Genomic DNA, 21,919 nt, shown 5'->3' with positions numbered 1-21,919 from the left:
ACACACACACACACACACACACACACACACACACACACACACACACACACACACACACACACACACACACACCCCTTCTCTTCTTATCACTGTATCTGTCAGTCGTGCAGTGCAGACAACAAGGTAGAGCGCAGTTTCCAAAACCCTACCGGATCTTTTACATAACACCACAGCAAACTGCAAACTGAAGAGTCACGTACACAAAAACACACTCTCAAACCCACACACAACTGTCCCCCCCCCCCCCTGTAGCCAATGTAGATGATACCGGGTAAGTGAGCAGCTCTGCTGACACTGTCATACATATTCAGGCAATGCTTATCTTTTAAGAGTCGTTTTGTTTCGTAGCAAGAGTCCACATGCTCGCATTTGTTTAACCCTGTAGGTGTATTCAGAGCGCTTTCTCACAGCACTTCTGTGTCTAAAGCGCATTTTGATAATGTGGTCGAGCTGGGAAAGTGATGTTCACTTTTTCGCTCCTGATAAAAACTTGGCTAGAAATGCAAACAAAAATCTGGTTTATCACCTATTGGGTCCTCTGCAGACACAAAGCACTGGCCTTGACCCAGGTTCCTGGAGAGTAAAAAAGAAAAACCAGATCAACCAGTATGATGCCTTCCAAGGCCTTTTATACCCGGTCCCCTGCTGTCTGTGGCCAATCAGGGAGGACCTCTGGAATTAGTGCCACTTTTATCCCAGGTGTCCTCAATCTCCCCTTGTTCGGAGCCAACTGGTAATCAAGTGGACTTTGACAAAATACGTTGATCAAATGTACAAAGAGGCATAAGCCTCCATATGCCTTCCACCTTTTTCTTCAAATGTGTGCAGTCCTTCCTGTCTTTTGTAACCAAATCTGAAGCAACTATAAAGTTCAAATGTGACCAAAAACAAAGTCAACAAGGTCTTTTTTTTCCTCAAGGTCCGGTTTTCATTAAAGCAACATGCATTTCACTTTTTATTTGGCCTGACACTGTTATTTGACCGGCCCATCAAAAGTGTGCGTTCTGTGCCGATGCACCAAAGAGTGTATTTCCTGCCTGGCTGCTGTCAGCGCTGTCAGCTGAAGAGCCAATCACACTGAACACAACTGAAGATTCGGCATCGGACCGGAGACACATCGGAGCAGCAAACAGAAACGAGTCACGCTGCTCTGCGTCCCTCCATTGTGCTGCCCCCTGTTTCCATCACAGTTAGTTTTTGTAGTTAGGTAATTGTTAGAAAACTGCCAGTTTGTTCAAGTTTACAGCCTGCCATGCTGCTGTCTTGTGTTACTGTACTGTGATCCAGCTACAGCAAAGTGTAGTGATGTGACTGAGCAAATGTCTCTGCTGGAAAGAGGCTTCTTTCCATACCCTCAACCATACTCTTGTTCACATGCAGACATTGTAGAAAGGAGAATGTTGTAAATGTTGCCATTGACCATATCAAAAAGATTGTTGCAAGGTGCAGAATAATCAAACATCAATGTTCTTGTTTAGTGACATGATTCAATCCTGAAATATTTAAAGGTGTGTTCAGAACAGCGTGCCTCACTAAACTGTTTTTTCATTTTTGTAATTTCTCAGTGTCTATTCACCAAAAACAGCCGACTATACAGATGCTACCCTTTTTTTAAATCCTGTGCGAGCAAGTATTTGACTCAATTTGTGTGAATGCGCCGGCATTCTTTATTTTCATTATAATGCAATTGCCCTTGCACTTTGAACTCAGCATGAGCACTGCAACCTCCAGTTCTGTACAGTAAAACCAATACTGGTGTGCCTTGCATTCTCTTTAATAGCCATGCAAAAAGAAGTCTGATTGTATAGAAGTCTATGAGAAAATGACTCTACTTCTCTCTTGATTTATTACCTCAGTAAACATTGTAAACATGAGGTTATGGTCTCAATCTCTACTTTTAAGTCTTCTTCAATACAGCATGATGTTCATTGAGTACATTATGGTCCATTTAGAGTCAAACAGACCATAAAGCAGGGGATGCTTTAGGGCAGGGCTACCTTCTGATTGACAGGTCACTACCACGGTGTTGTCTGGTCTAGGAGTTTTGAAAATGATTTGTAACCATTTTGTTCGCCTAAAAATGTCTTATTCAGCATTGTACTTAGCTCCACCCTCTCCTGTCACTTCAGGTTGCAAAAACTAAAAGATGGCGACAGCCAAAATGTCGAACTCGAGGCCTCAAATCCGTAGTCCACAAACAAATGGGTGATGTCACAGTGACAACATCCATTTCTTTAAATAAAGTCCACATGGTGATGCCAGATTCCTTGGTGTTCGGAACTCAGAAGTGATACAGTGCTAAATCTAAGCAACTTTAAGTGTTCATGTAATGTGACTGTGTCATGGTGTACACATAGCTTTTTGCTCAGTGTTACAGCTATTTCACACCTGGAAAAGTGAACTTATGTCAATAGGCCACTCCAATCTCTCTGACACGTCAGTTAGTCTTGTTGAGGAGGAAAAGGAGGATGCCGCTTTCTTTTGCATACCTTCATTTCGCTTCGATTCAAACACTGTAGAAGGCACAGCACACCATCGCCCTGTAGCCGAGGAAGTGCAACGTTGGGGCACGGACAAGATGCCCCCCGGCCTCACCGCGCAGTACATCTCCTTGCGCGAGTGTCTGCTCATTTGCCAGAGATTGATGGCCTTGAACTCCGTGAGTGGATGGGAAGTGACAGCATCAAAAGCCTGAGCTGAGCCAGTCAAACTTCACAGCCCCTCCTGTCAGCAAGACAATCCCATGAGGGAGGAAGGGAGGAAGAGAGAGGGAAGGAGAGAGATAGAGGCAAAGGGGTTTTGCAGGGAGTCAACGCAGCTCAGCTCATCGTTGCTGCGCGCCAACCAAACACTTCCCATTACCGCGGACCACGTTAACGTAGCGGTCTTCAAAGACTAAGAGGTAAAAAGCCTCCTGCGTGATAGCAACACTTTTAACACTTTGAAATATGCATACATATCCATGCCATATATTTCTCACTCCTGCCCCCCTCACTTTCATGCCAGTTTAAGTCGCGTTATGTTTTTTAAAAGGCCGGAGAGAGGATCAGAGGCCCGTTTCCCATGAGGTCAGCACTTTCCTCCAGCGCCAGGGATGAGCTCTAAGGTGCCCTGTAATGTGCAAGGAGACGGGATCTAATAGATTGATACACAGGTTTTGACATGCTATTTGAGCGTGCAGGCCCCGCTGTAATTGGCCACGTCATCATGCATTAAATTAACGATATATAGAGGAGTGCCCTGAGACGAGTGTCTTGGCCCGATCCGTCAGCCATCAGCGCCAAGTGCATGTGACAGGCCTCTCTGAGAGGAGGAAGAGGGGGGTGCTTTTCTAAAGTATGACTCTGATTGATGTCTGAGCTCAAACTCTTTGTGTCTTTCTTTACTTGCTGGCTTTCTTTCTAGTCATCTAGAAGCCATCCAGCCATCAGGGAGTCATTCACACTTGCAATAGGAATGTACTTAACTAGCTAGAAAGAAGTTACTTTTAGTATTGAGGAACTATGAGGAACTTTTAACTGGTTATGAGAGAGTCTCGATTTAATTCTGATGCCTCTGTATGACCTACATAAGTAAACAAGACCATGACTCCTGACTATCCTGGTTTATAGGGAGGGCCCTTTAAAAGAAAATATGGGTTTATTACAGCTTTGTAATTTTGCACTCGCCAAAGCCATGGCTGAAAACTCAGAATGTGGTGACAAGCATGACAATGATACAAACCCCCAAAATTAGTCACTTTCTTTTGGAAGAGAAAATGAAGACAAACTGTAAAGAATTTCAACCCAAACTGTCCGTTGTATACATCACCCATAACATACAGCCAGACTTACAGGTTCAGCTTTGTCCTATCACACTTAGCATAGTTGTGCATACTCACGGTTATGCTGTGCAACAAATAAAACACAGTTCTGGTGAAGCAGTTTTCCTTTCATTTTTGTTCCCTAACCCACAATAAAGAAGTCATCACATAATTTGTGATCGTTACTTAATCCAGGTTACCATCAATGGCAATTATTTATTTTTGCGTTTATTCAAATGTTACCTAATCTACCCAAATCTGTTGCCAGGAAAGGGACGAAATCCTTGGTAGGAGATTAGATTTAACTTTCATTGCACAGAGTAAGAACAACAAAATGCAGTTTTGCATCTACGGAATGAATAAAAGGGTAAAAAGAAAAGAAAGGGGCGTAACTGTAAGTTGTAGAGAACAGTACAATATATGAAGCAGTTATGATACGTCAAGTAATACGCTTGACTTGACCAGAGCACGGACGAATCAGCGCCCTGCGAGGAGCTACTGGCAACTACGGGCGGGGCATAGGTGTGTGAGTGACAATACGGAGAGGCAACTGTTTGTTCAGTTATATCAGACCTGGAAAGTATTTCTTAATTAAGAGAAGAGAAACAAATGTCACAGAATACTTTTCTCGATGGAAAATGTGTTTTTGCTCTTCTACCAACTGGCTTTCGGTAAGAGTTTGATTGCCAGATGGTTCATCCAATCATCTAACGGCCTGACCTTTCCCAAACAGTACCCAAAGACAGCCTCTCACACGGTTCTGTGTGACAAACCATCTGGTGGGTCATGTTTGAAGTTGCCAACCTTTGATTTAAAATAGTTGAGTATCATACATATAGAAGAGGTCATGTTAGTATCTGTGAGTGGACAAGTCAGAGACAAGAGAGATTGACACGCAACAATGGTTTCAGGGCCAAAATCGATCCCAGGATGTTACAGTTGTATTTCATGCGCTGTAACCATTTAGCTGCAATAACACAATAACACAACGGTTTAGAATTTGGACCCTATTTTAAAATCATTGCTCAGCCCGCACTATTTCTTAGGGATGTATTTACATAATTAAGGTATGGTTTTGATATTTAATAAAGGTCATCAAATACAAAGCAATAAAAAAATAACACCGTTTTTATTCTAAAATTGGAGGCAGAACCCTTTTTAATAAAAAATGTTTGCATCAAGCAGACAAATGTAATTTCCGTGGGCTAATCCAAGGCAGCAGAACGGCGGAAATAAGAAGGTTATTTATTTGTGCAGTTAAACTAAAACTTTGGGGGAGATCATTTAACTTTGAGTCAATGCAATTAAAGAAAAGTTCAGAATACTTCATCGAAAGTGAGCTGGACACAATTCTTGTCATTTTAAGGGTGCTATCGGGTGCTACAACAAAATGTAGGCACCTTTAAGCAAGTCAAAGCTTCCATCAAGTCAGAAAGTGATACCATTTTTTGGCAGGCCCCTCACACAATGACAACATCTGGAGCTTCTCAGCGTGGGCACCTTTTAATGACATTCTAATCCGTCAAACAAGACCTCGATTCAGAGAAAAGAATGGAAATTCTTTTATTAGCTGCTACAGGAATTAGAGCCGGACTCTTGAGTCTCAGGTATGTGTAAATGGCGCCCAGATAAGTTTGCGCGGGTGAAAAAATGATTAAAAAGTCTCACCTCGGGGCCCCTTCTCACCTCATGCCTGCTTTATGTGAATGGCACGTGTGCGTGTCCATACATATATATATATATGTCCGTTGTGAATGTGTGTGCGCGAAAGCGTGATGGAAACACTGACTCCTCTCATCTTTAAATTACCTCCGAAAAAGAGAGCGCTGACCTTTACACAGAAGTTATATAAAGTTCAATTTAACAAGCCTCTCCTCTGATTTATTAACCTGAAATCTGAAGTGGAGCCCATTTCCTTCACCACTGTGCCACTTGGTTTGCAGCAAGAAGTCGCGGGCAGAGAGAAAAGTATCACCTGTGGAGAACTTGCAAGAGTTCACCACTCTTCGCGAGGCCGTATCGGGTGTGCGTTACACGCTCGCGTTCTGTTTTGTCTCAGCTACTCCCCAGTTGAACAGCACTTGTATATTAGCTCAAAGTGGCAGCTCGAAAATGACTCAGGCATTGAAAAGCAATCATGACGAGTGACTCATGCTTGTGTGCCGTATGTGTCAGTTCATTTCCCCCTTCTTTGGTCCGTGGTTTTCTTTGGCTGCCTTCTTCAGCTCTTGCACCCGCTCCTCTCTTGTTAAAGAAACCCTCCCATCCTCCTCCTTCATCCCTCTCACTCTACAGCGTGGGCTCAAAAGAGCAGGTTTGTTTTCTTAGGACGGGGTAGGGGGAGAAAGGAGGGGGCGGTTGCAGAGTCGAGTAAGAACGAGACAGGCCGAAAAGGACAGAGGTAAACAATCAAGATGAGAGGGTGAATGACGGAAGAGGGAGAGAAAAGGGGGAGGACGGGAGGAGGGGGATCTCCGCAGAGCAGCAGCCATGCGGTGTTTGAAGCAGGAAGCTGGCGAGACAACACAGGCAGCTTTATTCCACAGACACAATGAGCGGTCGCCACAATGGGAGTCCTGCCGAGAGCGGGCCCGCACTACACCGAGGAGGCACGCACAGGATTAAAGCGAGCGCACGCTTCCAAGATCCAATCCAATGAAAGGAAAGGGAGGGGAAAGTATCTCACACACAGACACCGACAGAGGAAGAACACTAAACGCGATCTGGTACGCCTCCTTTGATGGAGACAGGTTTTTTTTGTTTGTAATAGTATGATGTTTGCTCACACTTACACTCATAACAGCTGTATGTGCATTGTGTTTACCGAGCACCTTTTTTTTTCCATTTTGAGAGATGATCCCAGCACCAGGGTGAAAGCAAAAGGGGGGCGAGTGGGGGAGCAAACATCTTAGGTACGGTGCTGCTTAAACAAACCTGTTGTCCAAATGGGCTGTTTGTTATTCGGAGGGGATTTTATACACATATATATATATATATATATATATATATATATATATATATAATGGTATCCTCACTTCCCTCTCTACACCTGGGCCTCGAAGCCACTCTCCACTGCTCTGTGTTCCTAAAGCTGTCGAGACAAATTTGCATAGAAAAGCTGTTTGCATATCAAACAGCCGGGATGCAGCGCTCGCATCATCTTTCATTGATTTACAGGGAGGTGCACGTTGCGCTGACACGCTGGAGTGCATGTCCCCTTTACCTCCATCTGCCCTTTGTGGGCACATCTTAAATGATTACCGACGGCGAGAGCGTGTGTCGCCGTGCATGGGTTTGTCTGTCCTGTCGAGGTGCCACGACGTGAGTTTGTGTGTGCTCTTGTGCGATGGACGATGTGTGTGTGCGTAAATGCACAACAGCGGACCTTCACTACCTCGCCCCTCCACACACACACACACACACACACACACACAGCCCTTTTCTTGACAGGGTGTACTGTGGCTGCTAATAAGGGTATTCGTCACGCCAGCGGCTCACCCGTGACAGCGCTCTCTCTCTCCGACCGGCCGCCTCACAATTGTCCCTCAAATATAAACTTATCATTTAATTACAAGTTGGGTAGGGACTTGATTGCCTTGTCAAGATGCAAGTTAGTTAAGAGGAGAGAGATCTCGGCTGGCGAGGACCTCGCCGTCCTGTCAAGTGCTCGGCTCATCAGATCTCGTTTCTCCGCCCCTTCTTTCCCCGCTTAATCGCATGTTTTTTTTAACTCACCACCCTTTTTAACAGGCCTTCAGCATGCGAGGCGGTTTCAGTGTATTTTCCACCGTACCTTTCTGCATTTTTCAAGTTGCACAACCACTCTCATTTCCACTAGTTTACTGACAACTTGGGCTTTGAATTCAGAAAATCAGAATACAAGAGACCTGGACCTCCGGGACTCCTACATGTAACAAATCAAATGAAACAGTCTAACGACTAAGGCCGGAGCACATCCCCATTTTTTTCCAATTACGAATGCCGTTTTGTACGACTCCAGCTTTATGCGGTTTCTCTGGTCGGTGAGCATTTCAACAGGCTCTTTTTGGATGTTGAAATCCCATTCCTTCGCTTGAGCCTAAATTGGTAGTCCAGTGTATGAGGTAATGAAGTCGCTCACGACATTAGGAAGTAACTTGGCATTCCTTTTTATTTCCTGTGCAGTGTTTAACAGTTCTCCTGGTGGAAACGGGCTCTTGCCAATGAAAGTTCCACCCTGGCATGAACTTAGCCCTCACAAATGAAGACATATGTCACTAAGAGAGAGAGAGAGAGAAAAAGAAAAGGCCTGGAGAACTTTTTTAATCCGGCACATACCTCTCTGTTAACAAAAAGGCCTCATAAATTCAACCTTTCCAACGAGACACAAATGAAATTTGGAGCCTGAAATTTTGGCCGTTTCTCTCCTGGATGATTGGAATGAATATGGGGTAGTTAAAGTTTAATGTCTTATTATGTGTGTCTGTTTAACTTGCCTGGTTGCCTGGACCGTCAGGGTAGTCTCTCTCCTTTCTTTCTCTCTTTGTCTATCGCTCTCTGAGATTTTCCAATGTTTTCCAGAGCTTATGAGCGTTTGTAACGGCCCAAATACGCTTTTTCTCTTGAGACGTCGTGCCTCCAGAGTAAGATTTGTGTCATTTAGGGAGGGTTGGGTCTGTAGACGATGATGTGTCACACAAATAAGCCATGATGTGTAAACCAGCTCAAAAATATGCGGCTACAGATGAGTCATTTCAAAAACAAATGGAAAATATCATTCAATAACTGACAGTATGTTTCAAAAATGTGTAAAAGGTATAAGAGCAATCCATGACAGAAGAGGAATTCTAGTAATATTAACCTTTTGTCTTTGCATAGCACTTTTCAAAAGAATGGGCTTCACGAATACAAACATTAATATAGTAAAAATTATGAAATAAACATGCAAAAGAAAATTAAAGTCTATAATCATAAATTAACAAACAGCAAAGAACAATTTGACATTTGATCAGAAAGGTTCCACAGTTTGGGGGCTGTGCGAACAATCCCCCATAGTTGTACCTTGGTGTATTACTAGCAGAGTTTTTGTTACAACATCTGTTGAGTGCAGGTGCATATGAGCACAAAAGCTCACAAATATGTGCTTAAAGTAACAAGGACAGTCTTAAAATCAAATAAAAACCAACTGAATGCCAATGAAAAGAGGCTAACATGGAGGTTAAATAACAGTCTGGCTGCAGCTTCCGTTAGAACTTGAAGGCACCTCTTGTCAGAGTCTTTTGATTTGCTTTGAATGGAACTGTGTATGACAAATCTAGTAGCTTCTAAAACCAGTTTTGAGTTCTTATAAAGCCCTACTCATACTTAACTTTTGAAGCTGATACTGATATCCACATCTAAGAGGTTCAAAAAAACAAGTTACTCTTCATGAAGGAATTATAAATTGTAAATTACAGCCAGAAGGATTTTTCTGCAATCTCGCAATCCAAAATATTCCTATACCTTCTAAAAATAATTAGTAAATGATTTACTAACAACTAATAAAGCCATTTAGCTACAACTACTATATATAAGGGGTGCCTAATTAGAAAGTGGCACCAGAAAATGTAATATGAATATGTCAGATGGTAATAACCAGAAGGAGATTTGAGGGGCGATGACGGAAGATGAGAGGGGGATGCCATACCCCTTGGTAGCTAAATGACCAAAATGCATGCCCCTTGTTAACCTCTCCACCCCCTACTAGCAGAGAGAGTGCAGGGGAAGATGGTGTGTTTAGTTGAACATGTTAGTCTGGTCTTTCTGACTCATTGATCCTTTATCTGAATCAGGTTTGTGCGAGTTAGAATTGATGGCCTCGACCGTGTCTCAGTTACCTAACTCTGCTGTGTTTTAATAAGTCCACGGTGTTGAAGATGGACTTTTTCTCCGAGTCCTGCCCTTTGGTCAGTGCTCTCTTGGATCTATGATTTAAACGAATTGCCTACTATTTTATACGTGTAACATTGTTTCTCATCAGATTTTTACTTGAGTGCATGTGAATGGCGAAGACTTTCGACCAGGAAAGTGAAGATATTGAAGAAAAAGGAAAGATCACCTTGAAGTAAAAGCCGTCTAAGTTATCTCTTAACTGTTAGAGGGAAATTGATTGTGTGCAGGGTTCTTCTTCAGACAGGTCACACTCCTCATCATCACTCCCATCACCAGCCAAGTAGTGCTGTCTTCGCATTTCCTGTAATTGAGTCTTATTATGTCTTTATTTCATTTATTGTTAACCTGGGCGCCTCTCCTTCTCCCCACCATGGGATAAACCTGGTAATGCGCTGAATGCACCGTACACACATTTCCACATCTGCATCATATTCCGATGTGACAAGCGTGGAGGAGTAATTGATTACATTAATAGCTAATTGCCAGCTCGTAATTGGATCTGACTCAATTAAAAAACCTCTGGGTGATAGTAATGAAACAGGGCGCTGCGGCTGAGCGGGTGGCGGCGCGACCTCGCTCGCCAGTGTGCCAAATGGCAGAGAGAGAGAGTTGTGTGTAGGGGGGGGGGGGCACTTTATACACCTGCAATGCTAAATCATAAGCGCCTCACTAGATAGGGGCCGGCCTGGGAATGCTTTGTGCTGTTTTTGCAATTCCTCAATGCGGATTTATATCTTTTGCTTTGGGAAAGGTTGTAATATTTCACTGGGTGTGCGGCGGTGGGAGTGCACACGCGACGAGTCGGAGTGGAAGTGTGTGTGTGTGTGTGTGTGTGGGAGGGGTTGCTGGAGTACGGTATCAGCATATATTTTAATTTCATTTTGATAAGGCCATGCTTATAGCCTGGTATGGCTCATCTTGAGCAGAGCGAAGCGGGGTGTTATTTTACATATCTCCCCAGCTCGGGGACACTGAGGTACCATCATTAGCAAGGCTGCGCTAAAACGTGATAGGATCTGCAAATTAGGACAGGTGCTCAGCTAGTGTCGCGAGCACAACACACTGGGATGTCGTGATAACACAAACCCGGCTTGAAGTCGGTTTATTTCCTGAAAATGCAGATTTGACGGGTGCTGATATTTGTCTCTCTAGGCTACATGTGTTTAGTTGCGTTTCTATGCAAATAGGTACACATTAATATTCCTGCACACGTGTGTATCGTGTGCTTTAATCTTCATGCATGTGTGTAAATGTGAAATTGCTGCATCTTGCCCTGGTGTGTGTGTGTGTGTGTGTGTGTGTGTGTGTGTTTTGTGTGTTGCGTTCCCTACCTCTGCCGTCATGTCAGAATTTCCTTTCAAAGCCGTCTGATCGGGTCGGGCCTCATCAGCCTGTCACCGAGGCCTATTTCATTAGGGCCGCCGCTCTCCGTCCGTCCGCCCCGCCGAACACGGGAACTCGAACACATGCGCAAATTAAATCAACATCCAAACTCACTCCCATACACAAAGCAATTTAAATGATATTCATTAGAGCGATGACAAGTCCTGATGAGCCTTTCAGTACTGCAGAGAGGAAGGCAGAGAGAGACTGAGAGATAGAGTGAGGGGATGGTGAACTCCCCCCCCCCCCATCAGATCTTTGCCAACTTTGTATCATGGACACTGAAGATGTGGCGGCCATCAGTGCACCACCACTTAAATAAGAGAAGAGATTAAAAGGTAAATACCCTCACAGTGCACCTCACTCACTCTGAGAGCCTCTCATTTCATCCTGCATGCCCTTGTTTCCTAAAAGGTGTGGTGGACTTGCTGGCTACACTACCATATAGGTTCTTACTGAAGATGTAAATATAACAAATAGTCATAAATATACAATTTCATTAGAATAAACAAACAACAGCTCAACACTGTAGTTGTCAGGAGGGCAGTTTTTGTGTTATGTTGCCTCAGTACAGCTGGGCCTGGACCTCTAAATGTAATGAGTATTGAAGACAAAGATAAAGAGTGGAGATAAAGCAATATGCTTCATTATCTGCAGGCTACATAAACATGACAACTTATGAGATGAAGCGTTTGTACTTAACTTACGAGTTACTTTGTTGTTGCTGTGTGCATATTGTTTTTACATTCTGCATCATACAGAGTAAAGCTCGGCATTTATAGGAAGTGTCGATGGCAGCGAGTATACGAGGTCTGGTATCAGCAGCCGAGTGGAGTACACAGTAGAGCCCGGCACAGGTCTAAAGCTCCAGCACTGGCCCGTGATGTTCAAGCTCTGGCCTGTGATGTTCAAGCCCTTGCCTAGCCCCAACTTGACAAAGTCTGCAATTTTTCATCCCATCCATCCCATCCCCTCACTTTAAGGTCTCTCTGATACACTCAAAAAACACACACACACACACATTCTACTAATAGGCAGATTTGCCCTTGTAAGCATAAGAATAAAATGTGTAAAGGAGAAGAGTTCAACCCGAGCTCGTTCAATGAAAAAAGACCCCGGCCCAAATCGACTCAGCTTGTCTGCAGACCTCCAGTATGCGTTTCTAGCGCTCACTGGTTTCAGCAGTGTGCTCATATTAGCCACGGTAAGTCCTAAGGGCTAAACATGTATCAGTCAGTAACCACCTGCACTGCTCAAAGCTAAACTTTGTCACACAATACTCGCTGAGTTTGTCACACTCTTTAAAGTTGTAACGCTTCAGTTTATATGGCTGGCAGTGTGGTAACATATAAAAGTTGAGTACCCAGGAGAAGGCCAGAGCTTTGGTCATGTTGGACTTCATGGTGCGAGCACATGGCTTTTTTTCCTTGAGGCAGTGCAAAAACAAGTTTAAAGTGAACTTGCAAAAGTACGTCTGGGAAAGGATGGTTTATTCATTCTGGGCCCGCCCTACTACGCAGAAAGGTGTTAAAAAGTGTATTTGTTGGGCACTATTTTAACCTGCAGATTAATACACACGGTGTGCTAGTTTCGTCCAATAATTAGACTGACGTGCTGGTTTGTTTTAATGTCATTACTCAGTCTGACATCATGTTAACACTCAATCTTTTTCTGATTGAGACAGAGCAGGTACGTCTGTAGTTGACTTACAACAACCTGTGCAGACGTAGAACAAAAACGTTGGTTAGTGTGCACACGTTACTCAGTGTGATGACATTATATAAACAACCCACAGGGCTGGAGGAAGAAAGGTCAAACAAACACAGGACTTCTGACCAGGTGTCTTGTGTTTGAGTCACAAAGTGTGGTCGAGTTCATTTTTCGGGGAATTCGAGGCGACTGTGGCTAAGTGGAGAGCAGGGTCGTCCTTCAATCGGAGGATCGGCGGTTCGATTCGCAATGTTATAAACAGATGTTTACTGCAGCCGTGGTGGAGCGTCATGGTTTGACGCGCCGGGCTAACCAGTGTGTTAGAAAGTGGTCCTGACCAAGCGTCAGTATGTGACCAGTTGGGATGAGATCATGTTGTGCAGGCTTCAGATACACAGACAACACTTGTTAGTCGGATCAATTCAATGTTGGTTTTGGTCACGGGACTTGTTGACAATAACAAACAACATAGAATATTGTCGGCCTCATCAGTCGTTTACTTTCCATCAAACACTTACCATAATTATTATATGCATAGTTATAGCCATGGCAAGTCAACACTGTCAACTGATTCTGATGTACGAAAACGTGAAAGCCACTCTCTCTCCCCCTCCATTATTTTCTCTGTCTTTTCAGGCATAAGCCAATTAATTTCGGCCTCTCCTCACAGCCCCTAATTAACCCCTTCAGGACTGAAATTATGCTTAACACTGGTGATTGAGGCCAAGCCTGAAATTACCCACCCCGCTCTGTCGTAATGACAAAATGCAAGTCCTCAGTTTGAAGTGTGTGTTTGTGCTCCCACACACCCATCTTGTCTTTTTGTGTTTGCCGCTCATACCTCTTGATTACCACTAACCCTTTGTTAAAGCTACACGCATGCATTGCCTCCCTTCTTTCATTAGCATGTGCATAAAAGACATGAACTCTGCTTTACATGCACACACACACACACACACACACACACACACTGCGGGTAGTATGCTATACATGGTGTAGCATATGTAATATGTTACTGCTGCCATTAGAGGCCTGCAGACCCCACCGAGGGCCAATCGTCTTTTTGTTCCTGCAGAGGCCAGCCACACACACACACACAAAGACACACACTGGCTCTGATGTTGTAATCAATTTGTGCCAGACGTGATCTGGACGTGTGTGTTAATTAACGTTCTTGTGGGAGGAAATAATTTAACCGCGATAATGAGCTTGAAGAGGAGCAGTGAGAGGGGCGTGATCTCCGGGATATCAGGCAAACAGAATAGGGAGCGCACTAACCTTCATTCTCCTTACTTGAAGAGGTGAGTTTGGAAAGTAGCTGCAAATAAAAGCTGGCAGTATCAATTCTGAGGTTTTTTTGGATCATGAATGTGCTATGAGGTAATATCCCAAACTGTTAAGATGTCAAAAAGTGTGTCAGTGTGAAGATGAAACCTTTTTATTGTCCATTACAGCTGTTACATCAGTCATTTTGTGAAATATGGACCTAGATACTCTTCATATCAGCTCAAAAAAGTTCCATATATATATAATGTTTCTGTAATGTAAGAAGGGTTTACAACATGACTTATTCAGGGTCGATCAACACTCCTTTTTTTCTATCATTACACATAAAATAATATGATTGTCTTGTCCAAAGTTTCCCACTCTCTCAAAAACAGGAAGCGTTCCAGTAAATGTTCCCTCAGAAATATCTCTATAATTACTCACCTTAACTGTCCATTCATTTTCTGCCACTCATCCGAATCCAGGTTGTTGTTGCAGTAGCAGGCAAAGCAAAATAGCCCAGACAGGCGCTTTTTTCCGAAGCTTCTTCATCATGCAACTTTTGGGGGATCCAAAAACATTCCCAGGCCAGATGGGAAATGTATTCCCTCCATTTGTTTTTGGGTCCTTCCCCGTTCTCCTACCAGTTGGACGTGTCTTGATTGCCTCCACATGGGGTCCTGTTGAGATGTCCAGACCACCTCAACTGGTTCCTGGAAGCAGCAGTCCTACTGTCAGCTCTTTTTAGACATCCGAGCTCACCTTGTCCTCAAGGGTTATGTGCACTATGCAAGCTTGGGACCATAGGCGAGGGTTGGAAGTATTTTGATCGATCAAGAGCTTCCTAATCAAACATCACAACAGTCCAGTACTATGCACGCATTACTGCCGACACTGCACAATTCTGCTTAAGGATCTCACGATCTTACCCTCACCCATGAAGACATTGATCTCCTTAAAGCCTTTCATTTAACCACACTAGCATGTAAAGACAATGCATTCAAACAAATCAGAGGACAGAGTGCAACCTGTAGGAATATCAAGGGTGAGAACATCATGAGGTCATTTGTGACTTGCTGTGCAATGGATTACAAAACTCACAGTTTGTATTGCATCACGGTTTTGGGTCACCTATCAGATCAGTAGGGAAATATAAGGGAGCAAATATAGGTTTACAGTTTGTTGATTTGTTGAGTTATAGAAGCTGGTATACAGGGTTCCAGACTAATGTCAGTCATGTTATAAATGTTATCATTTTACTTTGTTATAGTCATCTACAGTGGTTATTTGCATGAAAACAAAATAAAATCATTAGGAAAACATCTTTTAGCGATAAATGCTTGATAGAATATTGCCAAGTTGATTTACTTACTTTTCCCGTATTGTGGTTCAGGACAAACACTCACAATACACTTCCTATGAGTCTTTTCCGTTCTCCTCATTTTCTCACAGGTAGACAGATAGATTCATACACACAACAACATACGGCACAAATACATTTACACAGGAACCATGTGCGCTATTGTCACTGGCGAGCTATTGAATGTAGTACCGCTGTGGCAGAGGGGACAAAATTCAAGTCAAATTCCATGTATGCGTACACATACATGAAAGTAGAGTGAAAAATGGGTTGAGGGGGTGACCAAGGTCAACCCGCTGGACTGTCAAACTGTTGGTGGAAGTGAGGTTCGGGGAAATCCAGTGTGTGTCGGGGATGACGATGACCAGTTCCTTTGTCCAATTAGCATTCAGCTGTAGATAGTTACTGTTCCATTCACCACTGAATGGAACGAGAGATGAAGTGTTGTCAAACAGGTGCAAATATGGCAGTGTGGTCAGAGTATTTAACATATGTAGTTATGGGAGATGGGCTAGTGCAGTCATTAGTGTACAGGTCGTTGAGTTAGGGGCTGAGGACGCAGTGTTGTGGTGCTCCAGTGTTGGTGGTGATGGTTGGAGATGATGCTGAGGGAGTTGTGTATCCAGTGGATGAGAAGCGGCTTGAAGCTGGGTTGTGTTGAATGTGGAACTGAAGTCGAGGAAGGATTTCGAGTTGTTGCTTGAGAAGAATGAGGTCACTAATATAGTAGTTATACACACACTCACATGTGCATTGACACACATGTTCACGCATGAGCACAAACACAAACACGTAACAGTGGGGCAGATGTGACCACTAACATGATGTTATTAGGATCTGATAATAATGAATTTATGCTCATGAAGTTCTCTTCTCGCCAGGCTCAGCCTGTTTCAGCTTTAACCCTATTAGATCTGTCGTCATCCGAAATCTCGTCTGGTCCGGAGAAGAAAGTGACTTAAATGTTTATATTTCTATGCCAATAATTTCAGATGGGAGCTGACAATTCAAAAACATTTATGATATTCATGGGCAAATTTTAGATTTTTATTAGTAATTTGTTATCATTTAACAAATACCATCATTTTTACACAGGTATGTTATATATGAATACATGATATATACTGTATATATATATATATATATATATACTTGTACAGCAAATGCAGTTAGAAAAGGCTTTGTCTGAAAATAAAGTGTTGGTTTGTCGTCTAAAGCTGCAACAATCAATATTTTGTATTAACAATGAATCAAATGAGCACATTTATAATGAAAGGATGTAGTGACAAACTCAGAGAGAGAGTTTTCACCGGAAACTGCAGTTTCTTTCAGGTATTTTCACATCTTTCATAATGTTTTGGTGTTCTGGAATGCAACTTTACTCTTTTGGTTCACTCTCACTGCTTTCATCAAGCTTTGTTTTCAGCTGAAAAGCTATGATAAACCCACTGTACACTATGTGCTCGAAGCACTACCTAACTAAAGACACCAGCTGGTGAGCATAGTGAAGCATTAGGCTCCTAAAGAGCCAGATATTTCCCCCGAGTTGGTGGAGACCAAAACAGAGCTAAAAGGAGAATTTGTCATGTCATCTAAAATGTATATGCAAATGATATTTATGAATGCTCTGTGTCTACTGGATGTGTAAAGAGGAAACTGTTTGCAAACACATTCACCATCACAACTTGTAAAATGGCTCCCTGTTGTTGGCTAGTTAGTGGGTTTCAGGGGCGAGAAGTGAAAAATCAGAAAATACATTTATCCTTCAAAAACTGTTTTTAAAATGCAACCACGAGTGATCTTTTTAAAGATACAAGCATGGATGTAGAGAGAGAACTGGATACAGCGTTGGAGGCGGGGCCCAGTTAATTCTCATGAAAGTTGCTTAGTGGTGCATGAAGCCAAAATGATCTGCAGCATCTATGGGCCTATAGACCAAGCAACACAAAAATGACTCTGGATTCAGCTATTAGTGCATTTTGAGTTCATGTTTTAGATAAGTACTATTTTAAGTGTTCGTATTGGGAAGTTGATATACTTAAATGAATACATTTACAGACACCTCTTTCCCAGTGTTAGTCTATGGGAAAAAGTCCTTTTGGGCTCAATGGCATCATCTGAGCAATCCAAAAATGTCATCCCGCTGTTTGACAACTGCGGAAATTGGCTTTAAACCCGACACTCCTCCTGGGGGCTTGGGTACAAGGTGAACAAAACCCTAAGGAGTTTGACACATGGCCTCTGATTGAGACAAATGATATAGCACAATGTAAAATGATTGAAATTGACAATGAAGTATAAAAATGTTAGTGAAGTCCATTTGTTGCTGACCCAATGTATCCATCCAAATACATTTTCATTTATTTCAGTATTTTCTCATTAAATGTTACTGTGTGATAAAAATAAGTCTTTTAATTGAGTATTGAGTATTTGGCACATACACAAACAGAGACACACCTGCCGAGGCATATATTGTATGTGCTGTATAAAACCTTTGAAACGCCAAAACACATTACACATTTTACCTGACAAAATGTTTTACTCACAAGCAAATTATAGCTATAGACTACCCACAACACCTGGAGACACACACTCTCATATGTATACAGTACATTCACTTATTGAATCTCAGCCCATGCACATACACACACACACACACACACGCCTCATTCAGCATGCATCTTCTCGAGTGTAGTGTGTCAGAGCGTGTGACTGGGATTCTATTTGTGTCGGTGAAGTGGCTGAGCTGTGTTTGTAGCGTTTAGAGGAAATTACCCCGCAAGCGTTGCCTCGGCCACAGTAGATAGCGGGTCGCCTCTCCAGGCTGCATGGCATATTGATTTCTTGTTGTGAGGAGTGCTGTTCAAGCCCCATTTAAGATTTCCGTCCAGCCCACAGCCCTGAATACGGCAGCCAGCCATAAATTAGGGAAATTGCACATTCATCACATGTGTTATTTTAAGATGCTTTGGAAACTTGTGGGGCCAGGGAAGATCTGTGATGTTGCAGGTAACAAACATACACAATGGCTGACTGACTCGTCGTTAGAGCACGGAGGTATGCATTCAAAATCCCAGCATACTTTGACGTCTAATACTTTATTTCCGGGTTGTGCACTGCAAGAACATGAGCACACCACCAAAGAGGGAGGTGAAGTTTCCAAAACATTAGCAAGTTTTGAGGATTGTTGCCCAAAATACAGCAGAAACAATTCATATGAATTTACAATTTACATACTTTTCAAGCCTGATTTATAAGAAGGAATTTAATGGAAGAACAAGTTGGACATTTAATGATTTCTCAAACAAGACTAAGAAAGAAAGCATTGAACTTAGGTTGGAGTGATTCAAACAGAACATGAAAGCTGGTTTGCATTATTTTTAATTCATATATGATTCATATAAATTGAGTTATTATAAGAATCACCTCGTTGAATTGAGTACAACAACCCAGCAATTCCAGGACGTGGCTCTGTGAGATTCATTTCCTTATATTCACAAAATAGGGGACGCTAGAAGCTTAGCGGCATCATGACTATTTGCCAAGATAGCTATTGTTCAACAGCACATAAACAAAAAATATATGGTTATGGCCAGCAGTCTGTTAGTTTAGCTCTGCAAAAAGACATAAAACAAGGGGAACAGCTAGCCTGGCTCCGTCCAAAGATAGCACAATTTGCTGACTAGCACCTCTACACCTCACTAATTAACACATTTGTAGAGGTTGTTAAATCCATTCAAAAGAAGAAAAAAAGTTATTTTATTTGATGAACTATTTCTTTACTGGGAACAGTCACTTCCTCAGGTCTTCGCTGGTTGCCTGACAACCTAACAGTGATGCCAAGACATATTCCGCCCAACAAATAGTCCCAACCCGTTCTCATTCCCAACTTGTCACATACGGACGCTTGGTCAGGACCCCATGGCGTCACTTAGGTTTATAGGCAACACAACTATTTGGTTTGGTTTAGTCAAAGATTGTGGTTTGGGTTAGAATAATATGTTTGTTACTTAACTTCAGTTACGTAGCCTACGTACGTGACATAAATGAACGTACTTACGAAACTTAAAATGAGTCAGCAATGATAAACTAACTGGACTTTCAACCAGGCAAGAAGTCATTTTTCTCCTATAATTGTAAACCTAAAGGTTCCAAGAACATGTGGCATGACAACATATCTCATATTAATGTTTTCGCACTGTTGATATTTGAACATGATGAGGACACTGGTAGATGCCTTTATTACAATGTGCAAAACTCTAACAATAATAACGTTTAAATTATTTTAGTATTTTAAAAGACAATTCAGCATACATTTTTTGGGAATAATAGTACATCTGTCTATGTGTTTGGATAATGTAGAATAACTTAATCTCTGCCTTCGTGAAAGTGTTGTTTGTTGTTCCTCTTGTATGTACCAGGAAGATTCAGAGCAGCACACAAGCATAGAGCCTTAAAGTTAACCCTTGTAAGGATTCTTTAATATTGTATTTAAAAAACAAGTAAAAGTCATGACTCTACCTTCCAGGCTGCTTCTGATGTGTGACTTTGATCTGCAACTTCCCAGTCTCTTGGCACACTTCCCACAGTCTTAAGGAATCAAGCCCAAAAACCAGCTCAGACAGAATTTACATATGCCAGTCCTATGATCTGAGACACCAGCGGTTGTATAGATGAATAACTCTTTCCCAAATCAAGACCCTGGTAATGTTACCAAGAAGCTTTGCCCTGGTGAATTAATGGCTGAGCGACTTGAAGACAGAGAACCAGGGTACGATCTTTTGAACTCACGCTTCTTTGATGTTCTACATCCAAACGAGTTCCCTTTGGTTCGTTACTGTAGTGCAAATGTGTATGCTGTGTTCACTTAATGCACGAAGAAGTGCAAAGGTTATGTTGTTGCTACAGGTTGGACAAGTGTGTCCACATCCAAGATAGCATGTTGTGACTCTACTTTTAAATTAACTTAAAGATTAGTTGCAAATATGATATAGGCTTTACCTTTACCTTTTATATAGGTTTTGTACCTTGGACTGCCACCATTGGCTGCAGTGTTTGCAACCTGTAAACCTCTGCAATTCAAGTTAAATCAGGGACCACAAAGTATCTCCATATGGCGTACTTGTAATTATCACTAGGGGGCTTACATAAACTCTTCCTCACTTGACAGCTGGTATTCATGGCATTTTGGATAAGATCAAACACAGCAACATCGCCCATATCTCCATATAATTAGTGTGTGCCGTCAGTGCAGCCCCAGAAAAGTCTCAGTGATGCAGCCTGAGAATTTGTTTCAATATTTAGTTGACTGTAGAGTGGAGCATAAGGTTGTTGTAAAGTCCACGACTAGATCCACAGTACAACATCTGACTTTTAGGGGAATAACGACTTTAAGTAACAAGGCAAAAAAAGCATGCAGGAAAACTGTCTGAAAATCAATCCGATTCTTTTCAGGTCAGTGGACTGGTTGACTTTGACGATGCTGAAACAAGGCACACTGCCCTTTTAGAGGCTCTTGGCAGATATTTATTTGGAAGCCCTCTTTGACTTGAAACCCCGTCAATCAATACTAAGTGACTAAACAGGGTAGTTGAAACTTTTGCATTTTCTTGACAGTTGTACAGAATAAAGCTTCAATAAAGCAAGTCCGGCTGTCAAAATGTTACGTTTTCACCGGGCAAGTGTGTTTATACGCGTAACTGTTGTGATCTTGGCTACAAAACTATGTACCCAGAATATTGACGTTACTTCCTCAGCACCAACAATAGCACTCATGCAGCCTGGCTTGTGAGTATACTGTACAAAACTGTACAAAACGAAACAAACAAACAAATACTCGTCAATGTAATGTAATAATGTTATTTACATTGGTTAAGTATGCCAGATATGTAAAGAAACTGAAGGTAAAATGAGTAAACCTTCCTTGTTATCACATGGGACACAAACTGTGGTCTGCTGGTTGAACGTCCTGTTTGACAGTGTTGAACTCTTAATGAATAAACACTATGGGTATTTATTGCTGAACTTTACCTCCGATTTGTGCTTACTTGGTCATGAATATTTTTTGTTTCCAAGAAATGTTTTAGATATCAAACTTTAAGTTTCAGAGGCTATTATAGCCATGCTAGTGGCTCTGTAAGGTTGTAACTTTGCACAGCAGTGCTTTGAGCTAAATGCTATTGTCAGCATGCTAATATGCTCACAATGACTATGGCCAAATCCCAATGTCACCCCTAAACCCTCAAACCCTGAACCCTCAAGGAATTACTGACGTCACCTGGTGAGTGGTTGAGTGTGAGAGACTGTGAGGGCTTGAGATGGTGTGAATAGGAATGGGACAGCACTTTGCTGCAACATATCACGTTACCATGATAACGACAAGAAATATGATGTATAACTGTGTGTATTCATTTTATACTTTGTACTCCCTGATTTGAACAGCTTCAGGCTCTTTCCTCACTAGATGAGTGGTAACTTCATATAATCTA

This window comes from Anarrhichthys ocellatus, unplaced genomic scaffold (genome assembly GCF_004355925.1).
Source record: "Anarrhichthys ocellatus isolate YVR2014 unplaced genomic scaffold, GSC_Weel_1.0 scaffold6, whole genome shotgun sequence".
NCBI lineage: Eukaryota > Metazoa > Chordata > Actinopteri > Perciformes > Anarhichadidae > Anarrhichthys > Anarrhichthys ocellatus.
This window is presented reverse-complemented; position numbering follows the sequence as displayed.